We start from the raw sequence: 6,459 nt of genomic DNA on the forward strand, positions 1-6,459 counted from the left end.
CGGACTTTCTCCCCAGAACGTTTAGCGGACATTTCTCCCTCTATATAGCACGCACTGTACGGACATTTCTCCCACAGAACGTTGTGCGGATATATCTCCCTCTATATAGCACGCACTGTCAAGAAATTTCTAGCACAGAACAGTGTGCGGACATTTCTCACAAAGAACGTTGTGCGAACATTTCTCCCCTATATAGCACACACTGTCCGGTCATTTTACCCAGAACGGTGTGCGGACATTTCTCCCCTATATAGCACACGCTGTCCGGTCATTTTACCCAGAACGGTGTGCGGACATTTCTCCCCTATATAGCACACGCTGTCCGGTCATTTTAACGCAGAACGGTGTGCGGACATTTCTCCCTCTATATAGCACACACTGTCCGGACATTTTTACCCAGAACGTTGTGCGAATATTTCTCCCCTATATAGCACACACTGTCCGGTCATTTTTACACAGAACGGTGTGCGGACATTTCTCCCTCTATATAGCACACACTGTCCGGACATTTTTACCCAGAACGGTGTGCGAACATTTCTCCCCTATATAGCACACACTGTCCGGTCATTTTTACCCAGAACGGTGTGCGGACATTTCTCCCTCTATATAGCACACACTGTCCGTACATTTCTCCCCAGAACGTGCTCCGGCACACTGTTCGGACATTTCTCCACAGAACGTTTAGAGGACATTTCTCCATTTATAGAATGCACACTGTTCGGACTTTTCTCCCCAGAACGTATAGCGGACATTTCTCCCTCTATAGAATGCACACTGTCCGGACATTTCTCCCCAGAACGTTGTGCGGGCATTTCTCCCCTTAATAGCACACACTGTCCGTACATTTCTCCCCAGAACGTGCTCCCGCACACTGTTCGGACATTTCTCCTCAGAACGTTTAGTGGACATTTCTCCCTCTATAGAATGCACACTGTCCGGACATTTCTCCCGAGAACGTTAAGCGGACATTTCTTCCTCTATAAAATGCAATCAGTCCGAACATTTCTCCCCAGAACGTGCTCCCGCACACTGTCCGGACTTTTCTCCCCAGAACGTGCTCCCGCACACTGTCCGGACTTTTCTCCCCAGAACGTGCTCCCGCACACTGTTCGGACATTTTTCCCCAGAACGTTTAGCGGACATTTTTCCCTCTATAGAATGAAAACTGTTCGGACATTTCTCTCACAATCCGTTTAGCGGACATTTCGTCCTCTATATAGCACAGAACAGTGTGCGGACATTTCTCCCACAGAACGTTTAGCGGACATTTCTTCCTCTATAGAATGCACACTGTCCGGACATTTCTCCCCAGAACGTTGTGTGGACATTTCTTTCTCTATAGAATGCACACTATTCGGACATTTCTCCCACAGAACGTTGTGCGGACGGACATTTCTCCCTCTATAGAATGCACACTGTCCGGACATTTCTCCTACAGAACGTTGTGCGAACATTTCTCCCCCTATAGAATGCACACTGTCCGGACATTTCTCCCCAGAACGTGCTCCCGCACACTGTCCGGACATTTCGCGCCAGAACGTTGTGCGGACATTTCTCCCTCTATAGAATGCACACTGTTCGGACATTTCTCCCCAGAACGTTTAGCGGAAATTTTTCAATCTATAAAATGAACACTGTCCGGACATTTATCACCAAATCGTTTAGAAGACATTTCTCCATCTACAGAATGAACAATGTCCGGACATTTCTCCCCATAACGTGCTCCTGCATACTGTCCGGACATTTCTCCCCAGAACGTTGTGCGGACATTCCATCCTCTATATAGCACACACTGTCCGGACATTTCTCCCCAGAACGTTTTGCGAACATTTCCCCCTCTATAGGATGCACACTGTCCGGATATTTCTCCCTCTATATAGCACACACTGTCCGGACATTTCTCCCCCTATATAGCGCACACTGTCCGGACATTTCTCCCTCTATTTATCACACACTGTCCGGACATTTCTCCCCAGACCGTTGTGCGGACATTTCTCCCTCTATAGAATGCACACTGTCCGAACATTTCTTCCCAGAACATGCCTCCGCACACTGTTCGGACAATTCTTCCCAGAACGTGCCTCCGCACACTGTACGGACATTTCTCCCCAGAACGTGCCTCCGCACAATGTTCGGACATTTCTCCACAGAACGTTTAGCGGACATTTCTCTCTGTAAAGAACGCACACTGTTCGGACATTTCTCCCCAGAACGTGCTCCCGCAAACTGTTCGGACATTTCTCCCAAGACGTTGTGCGGACATCCCCCCTTATTGGACACAAACTGTTCGGACATTTCTCCCACAGAACTTTGTGCTAACATCCCCACCCCAAATTAAACATACACTGTTCGGACATTTCTCCCCAGACCGTTGTGCGGACATCCCCCCTAATTGGACACATACTGTTCGGACATTTCTCCCACAGAACTTTGTGCGGACTTACCCCACCCCCAATCGAACACATATTGTTCGGACATTTCTCCCACAGAATGCTGTGCGGAAATTTTCCCCACAGAACACTGCGCTGATACCCCTCCCCCCCCCCCTTCGAACACACACTTTCCGGTAATTTCTCCGCTAGAGCACACCTCGTTCAGAAACTTCTCCCCTAGAACCCTGTGAAGACACTTCTTCGCTAGAACACACGTTGCCATGACATTTCTTCCTATATAGAACGCACACTGTTCGGACATTTCTCCCACAGAACGTTGTGTGGATATTTCTACCCTAGAAAACACACTGTCCGACATTTCTCCCACAAAACAACAATTTTTCAAACCTTCTTATATCATGAAGACAAAACACGCCTGATTTGTGGCAATCAGTAAAAGTTGTACTAAGGGTGAGATATCATTAAACGTTACAAAAGCATTATTTTTTAAATGATGGTTTCAAATGTTCCAACCAATAATCTTATCCTTTGAAGCATTGTATTCGATTACGATTCGGTACTGATCCTGAACAAAATCGTTCTAATTCCAGCTATAGGGATGCCCTTTGACACATGAGCAATCAGTGTAGATTAAGATCAGTTTTAACTACTTGCACTTACTTCCAAATACTTACAAATATTATCTCATGTTCAGATTTGTTTCTGTCATATCAGGTACAAAATTATGCTATATTATTGCGAAAAATAAGACTTCTTCGTTATGGTAACGGGTACCTGTTCTGTTTCCCGCGTATTTCCGACTGGTTTACGTCGTATCGTAGTAAAAAGACCATGTATAATGTATGGCAGTTGGTACACCATTTGGTTCTGAGATATAGAGGATATTTGTTTATTTCAGTGTAAGATCGTATTTTATTTCACGATTGTCATAGAAAAACATATTGTCACGAGTGGAGAAGCCACGAGTGAAAATGTAGTTTTTTTATGATCACGAGTGAAATTAAATACGATCTTACACTGAAATAAACAAATTTTCTGTTTCTTTAGTGCTTATTTTCGGAGTTTTATTAGTTTTTTTATTTATTTCTGAATTACCCCATTTTTAAAAAAAACAAACGGTTTTTACGCCGCTACCCGTGGTGTGCCCCTAATGCAAAATTATAGCTGTCAACTTTTCTATGTTCGGTTCGCTGAGAAATAGTTCTCTGCTATTCATTCTTATAGTTTATTATTCGCTCGTTTTTAGTGCAAAGCTTTTATGAACAGTAATCAATAAAGTTTTATAAGTGCACATATGTTCCAAAAAATAATGAAAACCCTTTTATTTTAAGTGGGTCATGAATACATAACCAGATTACTACGCCGCTATTTAATGAATGAAAATTTGGAAGGTCAAATGTGTTAGCAAAACAAATGCGGATACTCATTGGATTTGTAAACATTCTTCTTAGTTTAAGACTGCATGTGTTTCATAGTAAATTAATATTCAGTCATCTTACTGTCAGAGACCAGTCTGTTTCGCTTGAAAACAGGTTTGTTTTCCAGATAAAAAGTGAATGCCACGCTAGTTTGTTGACAAATATTGAGGTGTGGGTGGGGTAAAAAATAAAGGATTATCTGTAAATTGTTGTGTGAATTTTCCGGGAAACTCACTTTACGTACTACAACGGCAAACAGCTCAAGATACACTTGAACGATAATATAAAATTCTATTTATGTTCGAACAGTTGTTTTTGTCTGTAATTTGTTTTGTATGAAAGCAAATGTTCGAACATTCAGCTTCAAAGATCAAGAAAATGTTTGAAAAACGGGATAACCGGTAATAAACGGAAAGTTGTTATATTCCAAATATAGATTTACTAGTATTTAAAATTATAAAACATTTCTTTAATTTTTAAACATTTACTGGTTCAAAGTCCAGTGTTCTGTTTTGATCAAGGCAAAAGGAATTTAAAAGTAGTTCTGAAAGTTGATATTTTCACTCCTTATTTTGCTGTGAAAATATCATTTTCACTGTTGTTATTTCACTGTTAAAACCCAATATTTCATCGAAAAGCATGAAAGAAATAGGTTTTAAAACACTAATTTTATTTTCTTCTTTCTTAAAACTACGAAATTTATTTTTATTTTTATTTGGTTTTTGCAATATTTAGGTAGGGCGCTGCAGTAAATCTAAAGATATAAAAACTCTGGCCTTACCTGACTTATACAGAATAGAGGCTTCATGGCTTGAGATCTGTATTTGGTTGGCGAGAACTGGTGATATGACAACTTGGTAGACAGTGAACGACAACGGCGGGCGGGTTGGTTTTGGGATTACTCCGTCCATATATATTGACGGATGATGTTTTTTTGTTTGTTTTTAAAAAAACAACTCATACAATGTGATACTGCTCACAAAAAAGGAAAATGTGCAGGTAACCGTACACACATCGTTAACTTATTCGTACGATTATGTTGTCTGTTACGCGTCTCATGCACCATTCTGTACAATATGTACGATTGAGGTGCTAGGTAAACGTGACAACACCTTGGACGCTAAGATTGTATAGAGATACAATTATCGTTTCAATCGCCCGACAAAAAGTGAGAAAAACGCAATATATTCACCTTATGACATGTCTTCTATACGTGCTGAAAACACTTCACCAATCTCGTTAATATCACATTGCAACGTTCTCTTCATTTCCTCATGCATTATTGAAAATCTTAAGATATGGGTTTGGAGCAAATGTGACAAGTGTTTTAACACGTTTAACGTCATATACTACTGAAAATAGTATTTACTATTACAACTTCTGAATATGTTTAGCAGTACTCGTGTAGTCATCGGAAAATAGAGTAATTAATTACAGAAATCACAATGGTTGCTTTCCAGCGTGATACAGGATCCCGAAAGAAAAAGATGCGTCAGTTGAACCAGCTTTCTTCTGCCTTAGGAGTAGACGATACTAACCTCCTTGTCTAAGTGTTCAAAGATATTTTATAGACAATGTTATTGATGTTCCAAATATTGACATATAGGTATAAATATCATTTTTATATCAATATATTGTATAAGATTACGTTTACTCGCGATGTAACAACACTTCTATACCCTAAAGAAGGTTTATTTTACTTATACTATTAAGTAGAATAACGTGAACGCCGTTCCCTGGATCGTTCACTAGAGAAACGTTATCCAATAGTCATTTGAGATTTGCGTCAAATGAGATATTTTTCTTACAAATGACAACATATGTACAGTTTTAAAGCGTTCATGTACCGTTCGCTGGGAGATCGCCGATACTAATCATCGATCTCACTCGGCCATCGCAGTCAATCAAAATATTTTTGTTTTAATTATGAAATAAAAAAAAGTCTTCTTTTCTAACAAATTGAAAGTGAAGTGTAATAAACAGCACATTCTCATGTCGTTATTATCTTTTAAATAACCAAAATCACCCCTAATGAAAATTAATTGCTAAAGATAGTAAAGTAGGTAAAACAATGAACGAAATCATATTCGGCAATATAGTTTAACTTATACATGATACCAATGCGAAGCTCTAGCATAGAATGAGTCGTGTATGCAGAGCTAGATTTGTTATCACTTTGGTTAGCGTCTTGAGTCGCCTTGGAAACTGTAACGACACCTTTGAATCGCATCTTTAAACATGTTGCTAGGATATGCCTTGTTAACATTTTACATAATAAAAAGGTCTCAATTAGCCGCTAGTGATTGGCTTTATATTAGTAAAAACATATAAGTATATTTCTTACATGAAATTGGAACTACTATCATGACAGACTTAAAGTGAGTATTGTTTTCTTTGATTATATCTTACTGTAAACAATGCTGTTTTCCAAGCTCTTTCATTGATTATATATTCACATAGTTTTTAAATATTTTGCCATCGCTAGTTTGTCCTAGGCTCTGACCAAATATAGATATATATATTATTTTTTTTTATCTTTTTTATCCAAAACTAATGATCTTCTTTTTCTTCTTAAGTGTTTTAAAACAAGTTCGTTTATACATGCTTTAAATTTCGAGATTTCTTTTTTTCTATATACATGTTTATTT

The sequence above is a fragment of the Mya arenaria genome, chromosome 4, assembly GCF_026914265.1.
Source record: "Mya arenaria isolate MELC-2E11 chromosome 4, ASM2691426v1".
NCBI classification, from domain to species: Eukaryota; Metazoa; Mollusca; class Bivalvia; order Myida; family Myidae; genus Mya; species Mya arenaria.